Here is a 4,596-nt window from a genome sequence, read left to right on the forward strand (position 1 = left end):
ATTTCATTGATTTCTGCTCTGATCTTTATTATTTCTCTTCTCCTGCTGGGTTTAGGCTTTCTTTGCTGTTCTTTCTCCAGCTCCTTTAGGTGTAGGGCTAGGTTGAGACCCTTCTTGTTTCTTGAGAGAGGTTTATATTGCTATATACTTTCCTCTTAGGACTGCCTTTGCTGCATTCCAAAGATTTTGAACAGTTGTGTTTTCATTTTCATTGGTTTCCATGAATTTTTTTTAATTCTTCTTTAATTTCCTGGTTGACCCATTCATTCTTTAGTAGGATGCTCTTTAGCCTCCATGTATTTGAGTTCTTTCCAACTTTCCTCTTGTGATTGAGTTCTAGTTTCAAAGTATTCCCTGAAAATATGCGGGGAATGATCCCAATCTTTTGGTACCAGTTGAAACCTGATTTATGACCTAGGATGTGATCTATTCTGGAGAATGTTCCATGGGCACTAGAGAAGAATGTGTGTTCTGTTGCTTTGGGATGGAATGTTCTGAATATATCTGTGACGTCCATTTGGTCCAATGTGTCATTTAAAGTCTTTATTTCCTTAGATGATCTGTCCATTTCATTGAGGGGGGTGTTAAAGTCCCCTACTATTATTGTGTTGCTGTTGATGTGTTTCTTTAATTTTGTTATTAATTGGCTTATATAATTTGCTGCTCCCATGTTAGGGTCATAGATATTTACAGTTATTAGATCTTCTTGTTGGATAGACCTTTTAAGTATGATATAGTGTCCTTCCTCATATCTTATTATAGTTTTTGGTTTAAAATCTAATTTGTCTGATATAAGGATTGCCACCCCAGCTTTCTTTTGATGTCCATTAGCATGGTAAATTGTTTTCCACCCCATCACTTTCAATCTGGAAGTGTCTTTGGGTCTAAAATGAGTCTCTTGCAGACAGCATATCAATGGGTCTTGTTTTTTTATCCAATCTGATACCCTGTGTTTTGATTGGGGCATTTAGCCCATTTGCATTCAGGTTAACTATTGAAAGATATGAATTTAGTGCCATTGTATTGCCTGTAAGGTGACTGTTACTGTATATTGTCTCTATTCCTTTCTTGTCTATGTTACTTTTAGGCTCTCTCTTTGTTTAGAGGACCCCTTTCAATGTTTCTTATAGGTGGTTATTGCAAATTCCTTTAGTTTTTTTTTGTCCTGGAAGCTTTTTATCTCTCCTTCTATTTTCAGTGACAGCCTAGCTGGATATCGTATTCTTGGCTGCATATTTTTCTCATTTAGTGCTCTGAATATATCATGCCAGTCCTTTCTGGCCTACCAGGTCTCTGTGGATAGGTCTGCTGCCAGTCTAATGTTTCTACATTGTAGGTTACAGATCTCTTGTCCAGAGCTGCTTTCAGGATTTTCTCTTTGTCTCTGGACTAGTAAGTTTTACTATTAGATTTCAGGGTGTTGACCTATTTTTATGGATTTTGAGGGGGGTTCTCTGTGCTCCTGGATTTTGATGCCTGTTTCCTTCCCCAAATTAGGGAAGTTCTCTGCTATGATTTGCTCCAATATACCTTCTGCCCCCCCTTCTTCTTCTGGGATCCCAATTATTCTAATATTGTTTCTGTTATGATATCACTTATCTCTCAAATTCTGCCCTCGTGATCCTGTAGCTGTTTGTCTCTCCTTTTCTCAGCTTCTTTATTCTCCATCATTTGGTCTTTTATCACTAATTCTCTCTTCTATCTCATTTATCCTAGCAGTTAGAGCCTCCCTTTTTTATTGCACCTCATTAATAGCCTTTTTGATTTTGACTTGGTTAGATTTTAGTTGTTTTATTTCTCCAGAAAGAGATTCTCTGGTAACTTCCATGCTTTTTTCAGGCCTAGCTAGTATCTTTATAATCATCATTCTGAACTCTAGTTCTGACATCTTATTTATATCCATACTGATTAGGCCCCTGGTAGTTAGTACTGCCTCTTGTTCTCTTTTTTGAGATGAGTTTTTCCATCTTGTCATTTTGTCCAGAGGAGAGTAGATGAGTGTGAGATCAAAATGCTAACAGGGTAACAATGCCCCCAGAAAAATACATACTAAACAAATCAGAAGAGACCTGAAACAAGGGGGAAAAGAAAGGGAAAGAAAGAAAGAAAGAAAAAAAGAATATAATCAAATATGATCAGGCTGGTGAATAGATCAGAGCCACACACTAGATTTTGGGTGTATTTTGGTTTGTTAGAAGAAACTGCCTCCCAAAATTTTAAAGAAAGAAAAACTTATATATGTACAAAAATAAGGGTAAATATGATGAAGGGATGGAATATGACTGTAAAGATGAAAATTATAAAAGATTTTACAAAAGGAATTGATAAGAAGTTGGTTGAAAAAAGAAAGAAGGGAAATAAAAACAACAACAACAACAGCAAAAAGGGAGAGAATGTGATCAGGCAGGAGACTAGAATAAAGCCATACACTAGAGATTTAGGGTATATTTTAGTCTCTTAGAGGAAACTCTATCCCAAAATTTTAAAGAGAGAACCACTTATATATATACAAAAAATAAGGTTAGCTACAATGAAGGGATAGAATATGACTTTAAAAATGAAAAATAAAATGATTTTTTAAAAAGGGATTTATAAGATAAGATGTTGGTTGAAAAAGGGAAAAAGAAAAATTCAAAAAAAAAATAGAAAAAGAAAAAAAGAAAATTAAAAAAATTAACTTTGAAAGACTAAAGAATCTTGGGGGGAAAAAAGCCATGAATTCTTTGTGCTGTATTCCCTTAGTGCTGGAGTTCTGCCGTTCTCATTGATTGGTAAACTTGGTCTTGGCTGGCTGTTCTTGCTGATCTTCTGGGGGAGGGGCCTGTTGCTGTGGTTCCCAAATGTCTTTGCTGGAGTTGGAATTGCCCCGCCCTCGCCCAGTCCGGGCTAAGTTACATGCTCGGGTTTGCTCTCGGGAGCTTTTGTTCCCTGCAAGCTTTCCGTACAGCTTTGGAGGACGAGAGTGAAAATGGCAGCCTCCCAATCTCCGCCCCGGAGGAGCCGAGAACTCGGGCCTGCTTCTCAGTGCGCCTCCAGAGAAAAGCAGTCAGTCACTCCCGTCTCCCCAGTCTCCGGCCACACTCTGTGCTCACCTGGCCTGTGACCAAGCGTTTCTGTCTCTGGCTCACGACCCTGTGTGGAGTCTCCAAACCCAGCAGACCCCTGTGGTGTGCTCCTGTGCTGCTCCTGGGGTGGGGGGAAGGGGAGTCTCCCCAGATCTGCCGCTTGTTGGGTCCCTGCTGGAGGAGCAGTGGCCCGACTGTGCTGTGGATCACGGTTATGGCAACCCCAAGCTGAGAGCCCGCGCCTCGGCTCCGTCTCTTCAGCCGGCTTCCCCACTCTGATACCTTGGAGCTCTGCTGCACTCAGGGACCCCCGGTCTTTCTGTGACCCCGAGGGTCCTGAGACCACACTGTCCTGTGAGGGTTCCACCCCCCGCTTAGCCATTGGAGCGACGTCCCTCAGCGGAGCCAACTTCTAAAAGTTCCGATTTTGTGCTCCGCAGCTCTATCACTTGCCAGAAGCGGCAGCCGGAGGCCCCCTCCCCCTCCATCTATCCTCCTGAATATCGCCTCGGATTCACTTCTCCGCACGTCCTACCTTCCAGAAAGTGGTCGCTTTTCTGTTCAGAGAGTTGCTGCTATTCTTTTCTTCGATCTCCTTTTGAGTTCGTAGGTGTTCGGAATGGTTCGCTACCTATCTAGCTGAATTCCTGGTACCAGACGAAATTTAGGTCTCCTAATCCTCTGCCATCTTGCTCTTCCTCAAAGATATGGTTTTATTTGGTGAAATGAGGGGGTGGGGGTCCTGCAGTGTTTTGAGTAGAAAAATGCATCTTAAGTGTCAGTTTGCACAGGACCATTCTGGCTGATGTTCTGAGATTATAAAAAGGGAGACTAGCTAGAAGTCCACTGTGATAGTCGAGGTCAGAGGTAATTGTGTCCTGAATGAGGGGAGCCAGGGTGATGGGAGAGGAGGTGGTGAAAAGAGGTTTCACTCTGGATTTATTTTAAATTGAGGATCAACAGGATCTTCTGATGGAGAATGTGCATGGAGGAGGGATGGTGAAAGAAAGGAAAATTCAAGAATGGCTATAAATTTTGGGGGTGAGGTAACCCAGACAGATTTGCCATTAACTGATATAAAAAAAAATACTGGGAACACCACATTTGTGGAAAGAGTGGGTTTAGAGTTTCATTTTGGGCACATTGAGTTTATTTGCCTATTAGACATACAGGTGAAGATGTGGAAAATAAGCTTGGAGGCAGGGGAATAGTCCAGGGCTGGATATATTAACCTGGAATTCATGAGTATCTGAATGGTATGTAAATCCATAGAACTTGGGTACAATCACCAAGGGAGTGAAGTGTCTAGAGAAAAAGAAGAGATCCAAAATTGAGTGTCCAGGCCCTCATGTTAAGAGGTGCTGGAGATGAGGATTCAGCAGAGGAGAATAAGAGGGAGCAGCACATGAAACAGGAAAAACCTGGAAACTGTAGAAGTCAAAGTGTACTAAGAAGGAAGAATTGATCAACTATGGGTCAAATGTTGTTGAGAGGTCAGTAAAATGAGGACTGACAGCTGACCATTGGATTC

The sequence above is a fragment of the Leptonychotes weddellii genome, chromosome 5 (assembly GCF_054177405.1).
Source record: "Leptonychotes weddellii isolate Sample4059 chromosome 5, ASM5417740v2, whole genome shotgun sequence".
NCBI classification, from domain to species: domain Eukaryota; kingdom Metazoa; phylum Chordata; class Mammalia; order Carnivora; family Phocidae; genus Leptonychotes; species Leptonychotes weddellii.